Source organism: Sciurus carolinensis, unplaced genomic scaffold, assembly GCF_902686445.1.
Source record: "Sciurus carolinensis unplaced genomic scaffold, mSciCar1.2, whole genome shotgun sequence".
In the NCBI taxonomy this organism is placed as follows: Eukaryota; Metazoa; Chordata; class Mammalia; order Rodentia; family Sciuridae; genus Sciurus; species Sciurus carolinensis.
Window position 1 is genome coordinate 2,139,165 of NW_025920119.1, and position 22,038 is coordinate 2,161,202.

The window sequence follows — 22,038 nt, forward strand, 5'->3', positions numbered from 1 at the left end:
TTATGCCACCTTGTATTCATAAATTATTACATTGGTTCGTACCCCAAAATATATACAATTATAATTTGTCACATTGCAAAACAATGTTTTTGAAGAAGTGAAAGCCAAAGGGGAAAAAAAAAAACCCAGAAAACAAAAATGAGGGATTCTTCTTTAGGATGTCAAATTCGCATCCCTCTGTCTGTCAGTCAGAATGACAGGAGCAGCTGCCCACGCAGTGACCGCCATCTGACTGGGAGGTGAGACTTCAGAACCTGACAGCTGACTTTGCCTCCGAATGATCCTTTCCCAGCTATGAGTGTTCCAGACACTCAGCAGAGATCCTCAGTCGCCTTCTTCTCTCCCACCCCATTCCCACCCCAGGCAACGTCTCTGCTTTCCCAAGTAGGTGAGAAAATGAGCCCCTCGGTTTGGGTGTCTGGGATGTCTGCCCCCCGCACCAAGGATTCCCACACTAGCTTTGTTAACATGTGACTTGTTTCCGTAGCTGTGCCTGGTCCATCTCTCCGTGGGTGGGAGCATCCTGGGCTCCTTCGGGTCCTTGATTTGGGGCTGGCCCCAGTCCTTACCACCGACAGCTGGATAGTGCAGCTTCCAGAACCTGCCTGTGAGGAGGCGACTGGCAAGCTGAGTGCGTGCTTTGTGCAGAGGCCGCGAGGCTGCACCCAGGGGCTCCCAGCATCTGGAAGGGGTGCCTGGCTGTCAGGCAGCTCTGGTCGGATCCTGGCCTGCCTTCCTTCTGCTGGTGAGGCTTCGGGAGAGCCGCTGACTCCTCTGCTGCCTGCTCTCCTCCTCTGGACAGTGGAAGGGTGATGACAGCGGCCACATTCTGCCCCAGGGGTCATCCTGAGGGTCACCCAGTGGACTTCTCACGTTGCCTAGCACCTATGGACATTCAGGAACACCAGCTGTCATCAATTACAGTCGCAAACTCGGAACTGACGCTCTTGGCAGTGGCTGGGCCGGGCTCCCTGTTCCTGGCTCTATTTGCTCTCCTCCCAGGTTCCAGAGCCTTCCTCCTTCAATCACCCCTGAGGCTCCCTTCTACAAGATGCATGAAGCTTGCGCCCCCTGGTTTTTCTGTCTTGGAATGCAAGCACCCCATTTCTTAGTCATCCTGATGTTCTGAGCCCCATTTGGTGGCGAGGTGCCCACCTGCCTGCTGTGGCCTTACTCTCCCTTCCTCTGGGTCCAGCTGCCCTGTTCCCATCTGTCTGTTTCTCTCAAACACCCCCCCATGCAGTCTGTGCCCCCAAGTGGGTGCTTTTGGATTAAAACTGGGCAGTGCCCATTCATGCAGCAGGACAATGGGGTAGGGGAGCCAGGCCCCCAGGCCATGGGACATCTGGAGGGTCCGCATGACGAGGCCACACGTGTGGGAGCTCTGCTGAGCTTGGTGTCTGTGAATCCAAACACTGCACTGTGCAAGTGCTGTCCAGCCAGCAGCCAGAAAGTCCACCTGGGCATTCCTGCCACGCCCAGCTCCTTCTTCCACTCTGAAAATCCAGGGAGCAACACACTCTGCCACCCAAGATGTGCGGAGCTTTCCCAGGCGCACGCTCCACCGCTCGCCACCGTCTTTGCTAACAGGTACTTCTATGCAGAGCAAGTCCTCAACACAACCCAGATCATCATGTGGCGCCAACCGAACGCCAGCAGTGCCTCCCCAGGGCGGCCCCATGGCACGATCTCTCCACTCATGGGTTAGAGGTGGAGTCTTGCCCGCTGGGCTGACCGGTCAGCAGGGGAGTTTTGAGGACGATTTTGTGATTATTTTCTTCCTCTTGCGTTTCCTGAGCCTCTAGCTCGAGTGAGAGGCAGCAGAGAGACTTGGTGGGAGGGTCACTCATCCCAACTCCTTCGGGGCACGCCCCCCCACATCATGCTCCAGGCAGAGAGGAGCTGAGGGCTCAGGAAGGTGTCCTCTGGGTCAGAGGCCATCTCCCCGGGATGCGCCTGGGCTGAGCTTGGCAGGACTCAGCAGTGGCCCCTCTGTGGAGACTGCAAAGTGACCAGCACAAATGTGGTAAAGAGAGAGCGTAGGAATCAACACGAATTCTTCTTCTGGTGAGTGCCCCCGAGGAGCAGTATACTGCTGGTCCTCCGAGAAGGTCCGGGGGAACCAATGGGCTGGAGGAGACGCTGAGGACATGATTGAAAGGGGAACAGGTGGCCATGAGGAGAGCACCCCAAGACCCGAGGGGGTGAGGGCTGGCATGACTGGAGTGGACGGGGGAGGGAGGGAGCTGAGGAGGACATGGAGAAAGAGATGGAGAGAGACAGCAACAGAGACATGGAGAGAGACACCAGGAGCTGAGGGAGAGCCAGAGGGAGAGATGAAGGGGAAAGAGGTGGAGAGAGGGAGAGAGGAGGGCGAGGGACAGGCCCTGGAGGAGGACACAGCCGGCAGGGGCAGGGCCTCTGGGGCCACGCTCATCATGGAAAGCAACTGTGGCTTTTTCTTGAAGCCCCAGGAGGCGAGAGCAGGAGCTGTGGCCACTGAGCGTCCCACTCGGTGCTTATCCATGGAAAACTTTCCAAGCCCCTGAGTGCACCTGCCTCTTGCCCACTTCCTGGTGGGACCCCATGTCCCTCCTTCCCTGCTGAGACCCCATTGTCCAGCACTGCCCTGCACCTAGCAGGCGCTCAGCACGGGACACACAGGTCCAGTGGAGTGAGGCCAGAGGCTCTGTCCTCCAGGCGCAGGAGGCAGGGCCGCAGCGTGGACTTGGGCAGTCGGCCTAGCCGGAGCCTTCTGAGTGCCTGTCCTGCGCCTGCTGAAGTCAGTACTCCGCAGTCACCATCTTCCCACGATTCTCTTGGCCACACTGACCTTGCTGATCGCTCAACGTGGTCAGCACCGCTTTGTCTCTGTCTTGTCTCATTTACCAAATTATTCCTACTGGGATGTGTCAAGTGGAGGAATCATAAAGGAAAAACAAAGACTGAGTCGTGGAAGATGGCTAATAATAACCTGTCCCTCCTCTCCATCAGGAAAAAATGCTCCCTTTGTCTGGTATTAGTCACTTTTATTGTAGTGCCAGATGGGCCTCCCGTCCCCGTTGCTGAGGAGCGGGGCTCTGCTGTGCTCTGGATGGTCCCCGGGCCAGTGAGCATCTCTCCTGCTGTTCCTGTCCAGTCTGGAGGTGGTAGTGGCCCCGAGTCTGCAGTGAGATCGCCCACTTCTCCTTCACTGCTAGAAGGAGAAGCCACATCCTGGTGCTCCCTCACCCAGTCTCCATTGTTCTGGTTTCTGTTATTTTTAACAGGTGGTTTTGAGTGCAAACAAGTGGGGTGTTTACAGTGAAATCCATCCAGCTCATGCCAGCTTTCCTGGCTCTGCCATAGATTGGGACCAGGAGTCTGAGCCTTAGCAGAAGGCTAGGAAGTTACCCTAATGAATCCTGTTCCCTAATAAAAACCACTATCAATTAAACCACCCCCACAACAACAAAGACATGAGCCAGTGTAACAGTGCTGCACCAAAGCTTGCTCTCAAATCAGGGAAAGTCTCAGGGAGGCATGTGCTAGCAGACACATAGAACTATTGCAGGTCCGTGCTTTCTTCCAGAATCGCCTATAGCTTGGTTTAAGCCTTGTATTCCTAAAGGGTAGTTTGGTAGTTGGGGTAGTTTGGCACTGTTTCTTTGGTTATGTTCCTGGGGGTGTCGAACATCTCAAGAACCGAAGCAAAGCAGGGCACCCCAGTTTGGAGAACTCTGCATCTGCATCTCTTGCCACGGAGCCCTGGACCAAGCAAGGCCCCAGAAGTGGAGCAGGCTAGAGCCCACTTAGCTTTCTCTAACCAGCGTTTTTTAAAATTAATAGACCATGGAGCTTTCTTGCTTTTAGTTTACCACTGATTAAAATTCCATTAGGAACCCGCGTTCTGGGGAAACAACAGGAAAACAGCCATCATCTGATGGGTTCGTAAGCGCCGCATGATGCTGGCTGCCTCTGTGGGGCTAGACTTCCCGGCCTTAATTGGAGGAGGAGATCTTCAAGTTCAGTTGCTTAAAGTCAGACAGAATTATTTATGTAATTCTCCACAACAGCAATCAGCGCTAAACACCCCAGATAGAGGCTTCAAACACCGCCTCGGAGTGGGTGTTATTTAAATGCAGCCACACAGGTTGAGGGATAAAAAGATCCCATGGGTGTAAAGTAACTAATCGCGTTGAAGCAAATAAATCCTGTCTCTAAATCATGCAACTGCTGCGCAGGGCTGTCTCCGTATATCCCAGGTTTGTCGAGTCTCTCTAAGGCTTTACGGATGGCGTCCACCTGGACCGCTGGAGACACGGCCATGGCCTTGCTGGTCAGTGGGTCGAAGCCATCTGCAGAACCCACAGGGTGGGACCAGGCTCTGGCAGTGAGCATGCTCCTCCCGGAGACGGGCCATGGCCACCTGTGGGTGCTAGAGACCCAGCTCAGGTTGGGGAGCCTTTGCCTCTGTTCTCGGGCTCCCTGGGAGTTGACGAGGGAGGGACCAAGGGCAGAAGGAGGGGAACAGGCTGAGAGGACGATGCCACTTGATTTGGGGAAGTTGTTCTGTCTTTTTCTTGGAACTCTAAAACAATGTCAGTCACCATGAGCTGATGGCCTCAAGAAGGCCAAGGAGAACCAAGAAAGCTGAAGGACCCAAGACCCATGGGAAAAGTGCCAATGCCGGGAGGAAACATGGGCAAAGGGTGTGAGCAGGCAGGATGAGAGTGGACACAGAGACGGCAATCGGAACAGGAAAGACCACCAACGTGAACAGGAGAGGTCAGGGACCTGACACAGCATCGGCGCATCAGCTGGCAACCAGGAGGACCTCTGTCCACACCAGCAAGAGCCCCAAGCGTGATGAGGTGGCAGAGCCCCGTGTCAGGAGGTGTGGAGCAGTGGAACCGCCCAGGTAGAGGGCATCGCTGGGGTGTCCCTGTGGCATCCCGTGTTCCCAGGAAAGCCCACGTGTTAGGCAACACAGCCATGGATGTTCAGAGGCGAAACAGTGAGGCTGTGAGGGCTGTAACTTCCAGTGGATTAATCCATTTGATGGACAAGTGATCCGAGTGGATTACTGGGTGATAACTGGACAGGTGGAATGGGGCTGGAGAAAGTAGGTCACGGGGGTGTGGCCTTGGGGATTCAATTTTTTTCTGGCTCCTCTCTCGCTCTGGTTCCTGGTTGCCATGATCTCAGGGGGTTCCTCTCCCTTGCCCGCCCGCCGTGGTGCTCTCCTCTTCTCAGGCCAGCATGTTACAGTTGGCCAAGCATGGACAGAGCCTCTGAAACCATGGGCCCCAATAATCATTTCCTCCTCTAAGCCATCCTCATCAGGTACTCTGGTGTCCCCAGGAAAGCTGCCATACTGTGATGCCCCGTTTGTCCCCTGCCTCGCCATCCTGTGCCCCGTGCCCTGCAGGTGCCCTCAGTGGGGTGCAGGGATGGGCATGCCTGCTGCAGGGTTCTGGGCTCTCAGTCCCTGGGGGCGTTAACAGGAGCACAAGGCAGAGGGGCGGTGTGTGCTGGGGGTTTTCCAGGTGTCCTGCCTGTCTCCTTGGCTGTCAGTGGCCGAGCCGTGGCTGTGTCCTGCCCTGCTGGTCTTGCTGGCTCTGGCTAAGCTCTCTCCCCACGTCCTGCTGGCTCCAGAGCTCCTGCCCCTGCTTGATTCACATCCCGCACGGGCCTCATCATCTCTCCTGCATCTTTGTGAACAGGTTTTTTCATCAACTCTTCTTGATTATTCCAGCTGTTCAGATTTTTCCTGCCAAGTCCCTCAGTCCCTGAGCCCACTCTTCACTAAGCAGAGACTTTGCCCTGGAACCCTAAAAGGCAGGAAGGAGGAAGTTCACCCAGTGCTGCAGTGGTGGAGGGGCAGGGACCACCTTGCCCACCCAGACGTGGTCTGCTAGGGTGCAGTGCGCTCGGGACGCCGTCATCGTCAAGCAGTGACGGAGAGGAGACACAAAGAGGATGCTCGCTCCTTGGCTTAGCCACCCAGACACTTTCTGTAGCATCCTGCAGGCAGGACACCCTGCCACGTGCCGGATGGGGACAGAGGCGAGAGACTGTGAGAGTCTTGCCTTTTAACAAGCCAAGAGTCCAGCCCGAGAGACAACAGCATGACATTAGAGTGGGGTAGGACTCAGGAGAGGCCAGGAAAGAGCCCTCTCTGGCTCCCCTCTCTGATCTCTTTCTTTCTACCGAGGAGGAACACACACTTCTTGCTGTGGCTAGGAAGACGCCACCTCCTGCCTTGACTTCTATTTGCCTGTATCCAGATTTCATCCCAGCAGCTGAGACAGTCCTCACACCCTTAGCTGGGCCATGTGCCCAAATCTGAACCAATCCCCAGGGCAATTGAAAATGGACTGCTAGTGGCCGCTGCACATCATATGGTCACTCCCAATGGCCAGTGGGGCTACCACATGACCACATGGCCACATCCCTGTCCCAGTGCGTGCATGCAGTGGAGACAGGATGTGGATGTGAGTGCAGGAGGCCCAGGATTCTGGGCGCCAGCGGATGAGAGGGTGGGCGGGAAGCTGGGACAGACACCGTCCCTGTGGGGGCAGGAGGGCCCCTGTGGGGAGTGGCACAGGAAAGCCGCAGGGCCTGGGGACACAGTGGCAGAGGGAGCTGTGGCCAGGTGTACCTGGAAGGGCTGCCGTAGGAAGGAGGGGCAAGGGGGAGGGCCGCGAGGGACACAGGTGGGACGTGGGTCCTCACAGGGGGTTTGCATGGGGCCTGCTGTGGCCTCACACTGTTCAAGGCTGTCTCTGGATGGGGGCGCTGGAATGGGCAAGAGCAGGGGCAGAGGGCAGTGAAGCCGGGCACAGACCCCAGCCAGAGCAGGGGACGGTGCTGGACGGGCAGCTGCAGTGCAGGCAGTAGGTGGCTGGTGGTGAGCCTTACAGACTGAGCTGTGGGTTCAGGAACAGCAGAATGGAAGATGACCCCAAGGATCTGGCGGTAATATCGGGCAGATTGCCTTGGGTAGGCTGAGCAGGTTTGGGGACTAGAGCAGACTGATTTGTGTGGTTTGGACCCGTGGCGCAGCCCACACAGGTGGCCTTGGGCTGTTCTTGGGGTCCAGAGATCTGACTCGAGTGAGTCTGGGTGCCTTCTAGGGCTCTGGTCGTGATGCCTGGTTGCTGCTGTTTTGCGAGGGTAATACTCTTGATTTTAAAACAAAATGTCCTTTCAATAATTCCATATGGTGCTTAAATTCAGAGGAAAATAATTACCAAAACTCAGTTTGCCTCAAAGAAACCTGTTAAATGAGTTCCTTTAGCACTACGGATTGAGACCTTTACACCAAATGTCAGTGGATCTTTATGTTTAAAACACCAAAAACAGGGACTCTGTAGTGGGGCGTCATAAGAAGTTAGCTGAGCAGATGAGATTGCAGAGATACCTTTACTTTTACCTGGGGACCTGGGTCATGCCATTACTCCCTGCTAACAGTGTGATTTACAGTGGGGACTTTGAACCACACAATGTCCACTCTGTGGCTGGAGGAGTTGAAGACTGACCTCAGCTATGCAGGTGGTCACCATGACAATAGGACTCCAAGTCACCATGGGGTAGTTACCATGACTACATGATACCAAGTCACCATGCTGGTGGTTACCATGCACTATGACTACAAGGATGCCAAGTTACCATGCAGGTGGTCGTTATGACTACAGGATGCCAAGTCACCATGCAGGTGGTCGTTATGACTACAGAATACCAAGTCACCATGTAGGTGTTCACCATGACTACAGTACCCCCAATAAAACTGAGCATCATGCTTCTGGTCAGCCTCCCAGTTTGGCTGTCCTCTGAATAACGAACACACACATATCTCAGCTAAGCAACAAGCACTCTCTGGGAGACTCCCTTGGGAAAGATACCTGGAGCTTCCACATCTGGTCTCCCCTGGACCCTCCCCGTGCACCTTTCCCATTGCCGATTTTCATCTGTGTCCTTTCTCTAATCACCTGTGATGGGCGTGAACTGCTTTGATGAGTTCAGGGAATTCTGGCAGATTGTCGAACAGGGTGATCTTGGGGACCCCCAACTGCAGAGTGAGTGCCCAAAAAGTCAGACTCCAAGCTATAATGGAGACCCCGAGGCAAGGGTACCCTTCGTTTCTCTCTGAGACAGACAGGAAAGTCACAAGTGTGGGAGAACGTCACAAATGCTGCAGCAGACACAGAGCCCACCTCTCGGGGCCCCTTCTGTGGACAGAGGCATCTTGGAATAAGGTTGTATTCCTGAGGTTTCTGTCCATACAGGCTCTGTTTTAGAGGGTGCTTGAGTCAGATGTGCACAGGTGTGCAAGGCAGGCAATTAATATACCCAAATTTAATTTAATTTCTCTTCCTTATTCTCTAGTTTTCTACTCAAGTGGCAGAAAATTCAGCATCGTTGTTACTCAGCTCTGAGTTTCCCTCATCTTTCCCCAGAAGTAGCTCCCACGTCTTGGTCCTTGCTGTCGGGCCTGCACTGGGGCTGGAGGCTGGCGGAGGACTTTGGTGTGGCTAGTTGTCCATCTTGTCCAGTCTGGTCCTCAGCTGTCCATTTGCCCGTATCAAACAGTGTCATCACCAGGTGATTGCCAGGTCCCTCTCTCACTGAGCTGATCCACATCATCTCAGAAATGTGGGGGTTTTAGCTCCTTCCCATGTTACCAGGGTCTGTGGCAAGCTGAGCTCAGCAGCTGCCCTGTTGCGTCTTCCATTCGAGTTCCCCAAACCGTGCTCGAGGAAGTCTGCAGGGGATCTGTGGGCTGCTCCTGTCACCCCCTCCCAGCTTCCTTCTGTACACACAGGGGAAACTCAAACGGCGTTTCCAAAGACTGCCAGAGTTCCGGTGACAGCGAGGCACTGATGTTCCCCCATGAAGACACTTCCTAAGACCTTGTGGAGCCGGGAGCTCCATCCAGGTGTCGGGTGCACACGACCAAGGGGTCTGACCTTCCTGGGCTGGATGGCCTCTAGCAGGTGCGGCAGCAGGAGGTCCTGGCAACCGTAGTCCTTGCTGCTGGTACAGCTCTGTGGTCCTTTGGTGCTGCCTTCTTGGCTGTTCTCCTGGCTTGCTGTTTCTGACTTTTTAGCATTGAGCTTGTTCACCTGGCCCTCCCTGACTCGTCAGGACTGTGGACTGCAACCCAGGCTCGTGACCCATACGAAGGCAGTGCATTGCAAACCCTGTGGCAGCTTGGAATTCACAGTGGGAACTCTGAGCCCAGACTTTCAAATGAGTGTTCGCTCATCCGCACGTTCCCTCCCCGCCAACCATTGCGTACCAACCCCTAGGTTCCCACTGTCGGTTAAAGGCTGCTTAGAGACTTGGAGTCATTACAAGGGACTGAGAGGACACTGAGAGTCATGGGTCCATGCAGGAGAATGTCAGATCACACAGGTCCTTTTTATCCTGGGTGTGGGACAGATGAGAGAGCCTCCGAGTCATGTTGGAGATTTAAAGTGAGGTGTGCTGGTGTTCTCCAGGGAGGAGCTGGCCTCTCACTTGCGTTCTGCATATATATGTGTGCATGTGCGTGTGTGTGTGTGTGTGTGTGTGTGTGTGTGTATACACACTTTTAGAGCTGAGTCAGTAAGATAGGAAGTTTGCAGTTCCATGGTGGAAGGCCATGTCTAGGGGGGAGTGCATCCTTTTTATAACCATGCCTTCCACATTCAGAGGTGCTCAGTTACATGTCCTGGTGACCCCGTGTGCCCCGTAACGAGACATACACTAAAAAATGCATGAGAGACAACCTGAAAGTAGAATGCGGATCAGCACATTTAGGGTGAGTCACGTCAGGGCCAAGATTTGTATTGCTGTCATATTTTTAAGGGCGAATGTTTTATTTTTATAAGTATCTTTACTATGAAGAGCAAAATACGGAAAGGAACCAAATGTTGCACTGGCAAAGGGAGAGAGGTGCTTTTTCTAGATCCTTTTCTTCTGGCTCTTGGTTGCCACCCCTGCCCCAAGGCCGAGGCGGCTGGGGTCGGAGCTATGTGCTTGCTTCAGCAGGTATGCATTGTGTTGTTTAACTTAAGGTCAGCCGGCCACCTGGAGCTTGGAATTCATTTGCAGCTACTCAGGCTGAGAAGATGAGGAGGACAGTTAGGTTCCCAGCTTCCACATCTGAGCAGGATGAGACTCCAGGCACCAGAGACTGTGTTCTTCTCCATCTCTGTCACTTCCCCTTGCTTAGGAGCATCACCATGATTTGCAGCTAATTCAACTGAAAACAGGTACTGAGTCTAGAAGTTGGGTCAGGTCTGGACACAGGAAACTTGTGGCGTTCTGAATGGAAAAAAAAGAAAAAGGCCCGAGCCCCCACTCTCTCCAGCACCCCTGCTCCCTAGAAACTCCCATCCACCGAGTCCTGCACGTAGATGTTTATAGCAGATTTATTCATGGTCGCCAAAGCTTGGAAGAAGCAACCCAGACGTCCTTCAGTGGATGGATGGATAAACAGACTGTGGGACTTCAGACAATGAAGAATTACTCAGCTCTGGGAAGACGAGAGCTGTCAAACCACGAAGCTGTCCCTGGGAAGAGGCTGCATCCTGCCCGCCTCCCGCTGGGTGACTCTGGAAAGGCAGTTTCAGCCACAGTGAAGGCCTGGTTGCCAGGGTGAGGGAAGAGGGGTGCCTGGGTGGAGCCGGGGGCGTTTTGGATGGGGACCATCCTGCGTGGCAGTGTGGTGGGAGATACGTGCCCCTCCACGTTGCTCAGAGCCCTCAGAACATGCAGATCCAAGAGAGACCTCCTGTGACCTGCAACTTCAGGTGACAGTGGTGTGCAGCTCAGGCCCATCCCCGGTCACTAGGAGGCAACTGTGTGGGGAGGCATGCAGACCGTGCCAGGCTGTGTGGGTGGGCTCAGGAGGTGTGTGGGGGCCTTGTTTGCTCAATTTTGCTGTGAGCTTAAACTACTCCCACACATACACTCCATTTTCAAAAAAGTCCTGTGATCACACGACTCAGACCAATGACAGACAGACACAGAGTGGTCGTAACTCGGAGCAGGCTCCTGTCGCAGGACCTGAGGGCCGGCCTGAGCCACCTTGCTGTGCCTGCACTCCCGAACCCCTGACTGTGTGTCTTTCTCCTCCTCTGTGGTCTTTCCCTCCTTTCTCACACTTTCCATCCTACACTGGCCCCGCTCCAGGACTGGCATAAGATGCTGACGGGCAGGCAATTCTTCTGCTGGCTTCAGAACCAAATATAACAGAATCGTCCACAGCTGTGTTGGTGTTTCTGTCCCCTGGTATCAACACTAGCTTTGAGGGACACTGTTTTAGGAAAGGTGAGATGCCGGGCTGGGGGTGGATGTCCTGTGTCCACAACCTGCAGTGTGGCCCTTGTGGCTGCACTCTGGCCTCCAGCTTCCCCCTGCCGCCTGCTCCCCAGGTGCGTCCAGGCCTGGCAGTGGCCCCGCAGCAGCTGTGCGGAGGGAGCACCAGCTCTGCCAGGCCCTGCTGAAGGAGGCCGTGAGTAGACTGCACTGAGGAAGACGGAAGCAGACGCCGGCCCTCAGGGAAGCCACCAGGCCCAGGCAGTACAGCTCACCTGTGAGTCATGAACACCCGCACTCGGCTGATTCATGATGGTGGACGTTTTTTTGCTTTTGAGGTTGTGCTTGCACGCTGACAGCTTCAGACCAATTACACACGCTGACTGGTGAGACAGACTGTGTGATGTCAGTAATCATGCTTTGGGTTTGAATTTTTTTTTTCCTAGAAGGCTATTTTGTGCATGCAGACTATAGAGCCACTGCTATTTAAAGCTTCTGTCATTTGAAGTCACATTTATTATTACTTCTGCCTTAGATTACAAACAAGGATGGTTAATATCTTCCCTGAGTTGTGTGAGTGGTGGATGTGTTAATCCTAAGTGACAGGTGCCTCCTCATGCTGGGGAAGCAGAATGGAGGATGGATGGTTGGTGACACTGGGAATTTCAGGGGTGGCATTGCCTTCAAGCTCGACTGGTTCTGGGATTTAAGCTGAGCCATGGCTATAAATCCCGTTCCTCCTCTCAGCTTGGCTTCCTCTCTCCACCATCATGTCAGCTGGATGTACTTTTTGGAGAAAATATGGCTGCCAGTACCCCATGCTTACCTCCTGTCCCCAGCCACTCAGGGGACAGAGATTCTCCCTAGGCCCTTTCTGAAGTCTGGGGTTTCCAGTGACTGGATTGGTTGCTTCAGGTGTCCATCTCTGAGTTAGTTATGGCTGATTGGCCAGAATCAATCAAATGCCCGCCTAGGCCTGGAGTGGGGTCTGCCCAGAGTGCACCTAGGCCTGGGTGCAGGAGAGGCGGACATGCAGGCGGATGTGAGTCCACGGAAAGTGTGAAGACCAGTCTGATAACCACTGCCAAAATGTGGGTCTTTTGAAATCAGCCCTGTGTCTGCCTGGTGTGGCTTCTGTACACGTGTGTTGTCTCTATTTCCCTGCTTGGTGGCACTTCTTTGGTTTGTGTCCATCCTGATTACAGCATTTCTTGTTTATTTTCTGCCACAATTGCCAGTGAGTACTTAGAACTGTGGCAACAATCATAGAAAAGAGAACCCGGGAGATCTGTGTCTGATCGTGCAGTACAGGTGGGAAGCTACCCTCCAGAGGGATGGGTGGTGGTTCTGCTCGGGTCGGGAACAAGAGGAAAACAGACTGGGTCCTCTCTGATGTCGGGCACGTCCATCAGAGGCCAGCCTGTGGCAGCTACATGACCAGGCAGGACGGGCAGCTCCTGAGTTCCTCAGCACACATGCCCCTGGACAGCCTAGAGGGAGCAAAGAGCGCCATGCAGGCACCTTTCACGTGGAGACCTGGGTTGAAAACAAGCCTGTGCCTCGGAAGACCCCGTCCCAGGGATCAGCCTATGACCCGGCCTCCCGCCGCCAGCCTCCTGCTCCTCCCCATGTGAATGTGGTTGAAATGTAGGTTTTCCCTCCCTTCCTTCCTTCCTCCTCCCTCTCTTCCTTCCTCTCTCCTCCCTCTTCCCTTCCCTTCCCTTCCTTTTCTTGCAGCTATTTAATGGCTGGGTCCCTACTCTTGAATTCCTTCCTGTATTCCGACTTTTTATGTCAGATTGAATTTCATTGTCTCTGGTTGCATTCAAATAGCACTTTTAAAAATTCACGCTTCAGTACAGCCACCCTCACCCCCATAAAGCATCTCTAAACCCGGGACCCAGCTTGAACTCTGTAGGAAATTCTGTGCTTGTCTGAGCCCCTCCAGTGGCCCAAACCAGGTGGGAAACAAGCTCCTGTGGACAGCGGCAAGGACCACATAGCCCTGGGACATCTGGTGATCTGCAGAGAACAGCTCAGGCCAGTGAGGATGTGAATGTAATATTGATTTTTATTTTTCAAAGGATTTCTCCTGTGTTCGTTCAGGGGAATGGCATTTTATCCTCAGGTTGCCTGAGGGCAGCTGCTTGTGTGAGGCACAGGAAGGTCAGGTTCCTTCCTCGGGCTCTCTGCTCTGTGGCGTGGTATTTGCTTCTGGGGAACCCTAACGGACCCCTTGTCTTTAAAGGCATTTTTCCACCACCCTGGGAAGCTCTGCTTATGCAAATACTGGATGCTCATTACAGGAGAGTAGGCTCCATCATATTCCAAAGTGCCTTTCTAACTCTTCAGGACCTGACAAATGTTTCATGACTTGTGGTCACCAGTGTAGGCAAATAAATGAAGCAGGACTATATCACTGTTTTTATTCACACCCACCCATTGAGATGGTACAGCTGAGCCAGGTGTGGTGGTGCACGCCTGTAATCCCAGCAGCTGGGGAGGCTGAGGCAGGAGGTTCGTGAGTTCAAAGCCAGCCTCAGCAAAATCGAGGAGCTAAGCAACTCTGTGAGACCCTGTCTCTAAATAAAATACAAAATAGGGCTGGGGACATGGCTCAGTGGTTTAGTGCCCCTGAGTTCAATCCCTGGTACCCACCTCCCCCTGCAAAAAAAGAGATGGTACAACTGTTGTCTGCCGACTTGATCATGCATGCACAGTGGATATGATGCCTCTGATCACATACATGTGCACATGCACATATATCCTCTTCAGGGCCATGAAGAAGGATATTCCTGAACTATTACAGCTGCCTCCTTTCATCTAGCTGCACCCATTCCCACCTGCCAGGGTCTCACCTTCCGCAGAAGACCCAGCTGTCTGTGATCAGGATAACAGATCCTGCCTCCATTGTCTACACATTTCCAGGTGTCTCCACTGAGCCCACGATAGGCTCTCCAGGCCTATCCATCCCCTACCTCCACGCCTGCCAGTTCTGTCATGCTGTCACACCTTTCACCAGCAGCTCAGCCACACTGATCTCTCTTTTGTTCCTGAAACCTGACCTGTACAATATTTGGGGTCTTAGAGACTCTTGCTCCCTTTTCATGCAACACCTGTTTCCAAATTCTTCCCAAAGGTATCAGTGAATTACAGCCAAAAACCCTGAAGAATAAATATTCACAAAACATGTTCAGCCTATAGCATGGGCGTTTGTGTAGCCTGTGTGTCTCTGGGTGGCTGAGTGTGAGCTGCGGGCTGGCAGGTGCAGGCTGGGCTCAGTCAGGTGGTTCTTTTGGTCTCCACTAAGCTCCCTCCCTTGTCCACAGTCATTGGCTCCCCTGAGTGGCTTTGCTCCACATGCCCCTATCTTGCTCCTTGGAGCAGTGGCTTTGCACACAAGTTTGCTTCTCTTGATGGTAGCCAAAGTGCAAGGGTTCATGTGCAAATGCACACAACTTCCTGAGAATGGGCTCCAGGTCATATCTGCCCCCCTCTACTGACCAAAGTGTGTCTCGTGGGTTCAATTCAGAGGCAAGGTGGGAGAAATGCCTCCCAAAGTCTCATAGCCCAGGAGGATGAAGAATTGGGTCTTTCATTTCCCACTCCCTCCCCTGGGCTAGCATCTTCTCATTCAGTTGTCGACTTGCTTGTTACTCCTCACAGAAGCGTCCCCTGTCCTGAACTAGCATCCTGCTGGGGCACCACGCGGCATTTCTGTATTCCATTTCCTCAAGTTCTCTGGTTTGCACGCACACTGTCTCCGTCCCCTTCCCACTAGATACAGGATTCACAGATGTCCCCTGGAGACCCGACGCAGATGCAGGACTGCACCCATGGTGTCACACACCAGATCGCAGGTTTAAACGCCAGCTCATCCCACCTAGGGTTTTGCATATTATCTGATTTCACGTGGAATTAATTAGGAGCGCAGGCTCCTGGTCAGGATCTGCTTTTTAACATCCTCCGTGTCTGAGAGCGAGTTCCTTCCCTCTCCCTCATTTCTTCCTGTGTTAAACAAAGCCATTAGCCCGTATAAATTCCTGCTTTGCTCCTGGCCCTGCCTGTCTGTGATGATAAACCCCGAGTCTGCTGCACAAGGTATATTTGCATTGCTTCCATTCCTGTGTGCAGGGGGAGCGATATGTCTACAAACTGAGCAACAGTCCCAGTTATAGGAAGCCTTTTTCGACAAGTGTCAATTAGGTTCCCGCTATGTACATATGCCGTGTTAGAGACAGAAGTGAGAACAGAATAGAAGACGGAGTCAGGGCCTGCTGCAAGCAGCTTGCAGAACAGCTAAGGAGGCGCCTCAACAGGAAGAGGCCAACTGCACAGTGAGCTCCCAGCCTGTGGGTTCAATGCGGCATGTGCCTGCCGCGGTGCTTCCTGGCTCCAGAAATTCTCTCATCTTAGTGGAAAGTCATTTGGGCTGCCTTCTGATTGGAGACCATACTATCAAACATCCCCTCATCTCAGCTCAATGTGCAGCACGTGATGCCTTCCTGTTCATGGTGGTGCCCTGCAGCCACTGAGGCGACTTGCTGAGGGTCTCACGGTGACGGCGTCTCCTGATGGCACCAGAACAGCAAGCAATTCACCCTGGATTTGGAGGTGGTACTAGGAAGTCTCATTTAGCAGGCATGTGTGTGTGGAAGTCACCTTGACTGACCACTGTGCACATCACGTAGAGGCCAGGTCATTGTCCCAGATGAGGCCAGACACCTTCTGGGGTTCTAAGAAGAATCAGGTTGTGAACACTTTTAGGGTGTGCTCTCAGAACCCCGGGAGCTTCTGGGAAGTGTCCTGTGCTTGTGGCACTCGGCTCTCTCGGTCTCCTTAGTGTACCCTACGGGTGGATGTGACCCGTGCTCACGTGCTCTTGGCTTGAGGGGCAACACAAAAGCCTCAAGCCAAATCCTTTGCTTGTTAGAAAGCCTTGGCACTCTGTCCTAGGGGGACCTGGGGGGCTTACCTCAGTCCTGCACTAAATAATACACAACAGAGGGTCGCTTGGTGCCCGGATGAGACTCAGTCAGGGGTGCATTGCAATCGAAATCTCACAACCTTTAAAGACCCAGGAGATCTTGAGGAACTCAACCATTTTAGCAAAATACAGGTGACGAGAAGAGGGTTCCTGTGGCCTCAGGCCCAGCGACACCTCCACATACCTCCTGGTGCTGGATGTGGTGCAGCAGGGACTTCACACTCCCACCACGTTCAGGTTCCCTGGCCTCGAGTATTGAGTACTGAGCAAGGAGAGGAAAAGCGTCTCCCATTCAGAATTCCTTGGCAAAAATCACTGGTCTTCCCCAAAGTCGAAATACTGCCATATTTTATGTTTCCCAACCGTGGTTTCCTCTACCCGACCCTGCCTCCTTCTCTGACTCATGCCACACATCCATTTCCAGCACACTTAAATCTGTCCAGACCCTTCCTGTTGCCAGAGTCTGAATCCTGATTTATTTCTTTGACAAATTAGATCACACTGGATTCTACCAATATACGAGGCCAGTTTTCCTTAGTCTCTCCCAAGCTGGTCATGGAATTTTTATGGTGCAATAAAACATCTAGGGTCATGCAGCGTTCCCCATCTTCCATTTCCTTGAGTTGGTATAATTTTATCAGCAGGCCATTAAAGCAAGTTTTCTTCGCCACAATGGTGTGAGGAAGGAAAAAAAAGAAAAAGAAATGGTGCAGGATCTGAGCAGCTCTGAGCTCGTAAGTCAGAAAGTCAGTCTCCAACCACTGAGCTTCCCTGACTGCTGCATGCTCTCCTCTCTGAGCAGGTAGCCTTTTCTCATGGTGACTGGTTTTACATGGTAAAAATGATTTTTCTTGGTTATTTCTATTTAATGTCAGGGAGGCATTCATTCATTTATTCTTTCAGCAGATTCAACACCTACCACTAAACATTTCCCTGGATGATGGGTCTATGGTGGCAGGAGGACAGAGTCCCTGTGTTGGTAACTGTCTGTGTCCTTATGACTGGGCCACAGGGCAACCCAACCCCATGTGTCCCCAGGGATGTCCTGGGAAGATGCAGCGTTCACCTGGGCTCCCTCCCAGCTGCTGGCCTCCCTGCTGTGGGTGTGCATGGCCCTGTCCTCCAGGACAGGCAGAACAGAAGGCAGGAGCTGGGGCAGGTGCTGCCTTGTGGCTGGAGCAGCCTCAGGGATCTTCTCCTGCCTCCACATTCATGGTTCTCAGGTTTTCAGACCAGAATGGTCACCACCTGCTCTCTGGTTCTCCACCTGAGTACGACACAGACTTCCCTGTCTCCAGCTTGCAGATGGCAGAGCATGGTACCCCTAGCCTCCGAAATACTGTGTGAGCCAACACCTTCTAGTAAGTCCTTTCCTGGAGGTGCATTGTGCTAGGGTGCTCCAGAGAAGCAGATCAACCCGATGAACAGATAATATAGATGGTGGATGGATGGATGGATGGATGGACAGATGGACAGATGGATGGATGGATGGGTGGATGGATGGATGGATGATGGATAGATGGATGAATGAATGAATGATGGATGGATAGATGGATAGATGGATGGATAGATGGATGGATGGATGGATAATGGATGGATGGATGGATAGATGGATGGATAATGGATGGATGGATGGATAGATAGATCAATGATACATGGATATCAGACAGTGGATGGATACACTAATGGATAGATGTGAGACATAGGAAGAGATTTATCTTCAGCCATAGCCCATGCGATGCAGGGGCCAGACCCTTCCATACCAAGCCATCCGCAGGCTGAAGACTGCAGAACTGTGGAGTATTTCCACCTAATTCTGAAGGTCTGGAGTCAGGGAGCAACAGTGTACCTCCCAGTCTAGAGAAAAGCCTGACGACCAAAGAACTGTAGGCACAGTTTCCAGGGTCCAAAGAACCAGGAACCAGGGACTCTGGTATCCAAGGACAGTAGAAGACAGATGTGCCAGCTCAAGAAGAAAGAGGAGGAGAATCACCTCCCTCTGTCCTGTCTGAGCTCTGGGGGATGATGCCCATCGTGTGGTAAGGGCAGTTCTTCTGTATGCAGTCCACTGATTAGAGTGCTGATCTGCTGATCTCTTTCTGGAAACACCCTCACAGACATAGCTGGAAGTCATGTCTGCAAGCGCTCGCTTAGCCCAGCCACACACACACAGTCAGTTGATCTGTGTCCATTGGCTCTGGAGAACCTGACTGTGTGATCCTCATTTTCTTGGAGCATTTGCCTTCTGTGAATCTACATCAATTATAAACTCAGGTAATTGCTAGGTGTTAGAAGCCGCAGTGAAAGGCGCCCTGGGCAACATTCCAGAGAAGGGCTTTGAGTAGGTGTGTTAGGATCAGGGTGGACACAGCTACTGACGTAAGGCTGACACATCACCCTGAGAGCAGGAAGCACAGGGGCACACATGGGCCCCTGGCTGGAACTGGCTCACAGATGTGAGAATCGGCGGCCTAGATGATATTGAAAATGTGTCTTTATGTGTGTGTAATTGACACAATCTCCAACAAATCTATAGACTTCATTCAAGAAAAACTGGATTTTCATCTTTCACTGAGAAAGCAAAGCTGATGACGTCAGGTCCACCTAGTCCTGGTAGCAGATGGACATGGCCTCCCGGCATTGGCAGAGTTCAGCCATGCCCGTGTGTTTGGATTGCCACAGATCCCACGGCTGCCTGTGTCCGTCAGTGCCCAGTCCACTTACGTCCCCAGCCTGGTCACCTTCTATGGTATCCCAGCTCATTTTCATCACCAACCAGCCCCTGTGATGTTCTTGGTTTTGACATTGCCGTGAAGCATGATCTCCAGGCTATTTAGGGAAATTCCAGCCTGCACACAAGCAGATGGCCTTGATCATTCCAGGCACAGCGGCTGGGCCACGATGGGGCTCCCGCCATCCACGTGTGGAGCAGATCTGCTGGGGGAGAGGGGCCTGGCACTGAGGCCCCATGGCAGCGTGCTCCTGAAAAGCCCCCTCACCTCCGTGTGGCAGAGGCTGAGCCTGCACCACCTGGCCGAGGAGGCAGTCAGCAGTGTCCTGGGAAGCGCTGCTGGCCTTCTCTGGCCATCTTGGCAGCAGCCACTGCACAGGAAGCAGCCTGCGTATCTGGGTCTCATTTTCCTTGGTGTCAGGGTTCACAGCCTTGTCTCTGTGACCACTGGCTCCCTTGGTTGGAGGTCTTTCTCATTTTCTTCACCTTGTATCCATCATCTGTCACTTGGTGTCTGAGAACACGAGGGCATGTGACTCAGATTCCCAGATTGCTCATGGCAGCACCCACTGTGACCTCGGGGGCTGGGGTCTTGGGTTTTCCTCTGGCCTGGTGCTGATGGGCCATGTGCACATGGACACATCCCTGCCTTCTCTGAGCTTCAGCCCCTCCCCACTCAGAAGGCCTTCCTGACTACGAAGCCGGCTCCTGCCCGCTGTCAGTCTGTCCTGACACAGGGCTGCTGGGCATGAAAGCAGCCTGCCATGCCTTTGGCTCTCACACGGTGGCCGCTCCTGCTAACAATCCCTCCCACCCCCTCTGGTAGAAACGAATCCACATCCAGGTGCACATCATGTTTGTTATTTTTTGCAATGTTTTCTTAAGTTTTGAGGCTTTACTATTTGCAAAGATTGATTCAGAATAGAGGGAGACCTGGCATGTCTGTCTCCCCCAATATTGTTTTATTAATGAGATCACAGACACACAGTCATGTTGATCAAAGTTTACACATAGCATCCATATTTGCATCTGCAGGTTCTGCAATTAACATTTCACTCCTGTCTGCCTCATCACCTATCCATCTACTCATTGTCTTTGCATCTATTAATTTTAAAGTAGTTGCAAACTTTCTTTAAAGTAACTTCTCCCATCTGTATCAGCATGCATATCATTGACCAAAGTTCAGCATTTGTCTATAATTCTTCTTAATATCCAACCTGAACAAAATCGAATACAGAGATCTTAAGTGTACAGTTGAGGGGCTGTGACGAATGCATATTCCTCCTGAGAGAGCTCATTCCATGGTCCTGAGAAGTCCCTGTGCCCCTCCCCAGCTACTGCTTATCCCCACAGCCCCCAGAGGAAATCATGGTTCTGTTCTTCCCAACACAGATTAGCTCTCCCTTTTCTAGAGTGGTTAGATCCCCCTTTCCTGGAGTATCTTATATGTGGAATCATACAACCTCAGCTCTTTTGCTTGGTGCTTCTTTTGCATGGAATGATATTTTGAGACCCATCTGGGCAGCTGTATGCCTCAGGATCCCTCCCTTCCATTGCTAAGCCACTTTTTACCACGTGCATATGTACATCAGCAACGCTTTATCTGCTTTCCTCTTGTCGACTCCTGGCGACTTCCCTTTGTGGTCCATCATAAATAAAAGTCACTCTGAATATTTGAACAATAAATATCTACACCCAGGCAGACGCACCCTCCAATAACCGAGAGGTGGAGTTTTGTTTTAAAAAGCAGCAGTGGAGAATCTGGACCCTGGAGTCTGTGAGCTCTACGGGAGAATCCCACCTCCCAGTGCTGATGCTGGAGAGTAGCGAGCGCCGTCCTGGTCTTCTGAACTGCACGTGGAGGGGCCCGGGCAGAGCAGCCGGGGCTGGATGACGGGTGTCGGGAGCCATGCCTGGCAGGGAAGAAGGCAGCCTCGCCTTCCTCTGCCGTGGGTCTTGTCTGGCCTACAGGAGGTCGGGAAGGGTTGGCGCTAGGTCTCTTGGGTTGCTCTCTGGTGTCCCTTCTCTGAACCCTCTGCTCTTTCCTTCTTCTTATCCCTGCCATACAGTGGCCCTTTCCAGGGATGAGTCAGGCCCTCGGACTTGAACTAGGGCCCCTTCTGAGCTCTGGATTTGTAGAGGCTCAGCACCCCCAGGGCTGCCCCAAGGAGTGGCACCCAGGACCCCGTCCAAAGCCAGTCTGAATGACTGGTTTTGATTGTTTCAGTGTATAAGAAGTATTCTAAGGGCCGCCTTGAACAACATGTCTGTCCCATCCACTCCCTGACCTGACCCCATGCCAGCAACATATGGGGTCAGTACCCTAAGAACATTTATCTTTTAAAAAATTAATTCAATTTAATTTTACATTGTTTCCCATCAGACTAATTAAGAAGGGGAAAAAATACTTCAACAGCACCTAAATCAGCTTTCTGCAGAATCTGAGGAGTAGTTAGTTGACTGTCCAGGTCCGGGGCTCCTCACCTGCGGGTTCAGCCAACTGTGATTGAAAAAGTTTTTATAAGTGTCTGCACCTCAGGCAGGCAGATCTTTGTCCCTAAGCAACACAGGAAACAACCGTCCACACAGCAGTTAGTGGTATTAGGCACCGTCCTTCAGGAGAGATGAGGACAGGATGGGGAAGGTGCACTGGTATAACTACCCCGCCAGTTTGCTTGAGGGCCTTGAGCATGTGGTTTGGGGTCTGTCCTGGAACCAGTCTCCCAAGGACACTGACCAATGCCTGCGTTTCGACAGGGAGGACCAATGGCCAGTGCTGCCCATTCAGGAGCGGACCCCACTGAGGTCAGTGCGCCTGTCCCCAAACTCCCAGCTCCAGACACTGTTGGGACACTGAATCTGATTGCTCAGGGCAGTCCTCCTGGGGTGGCCACCCAGACACAACTGAATGTGACAAGTCAGTTCAGTGTTGCTCCAAAGACAGAGCGTGGAGCCGAGTCTTCGCCACCTGTCCATAGCCTGTTCCACGTACACATGACTCTGGCTCCTGTGAGACGCAGGTGCGGCCCTG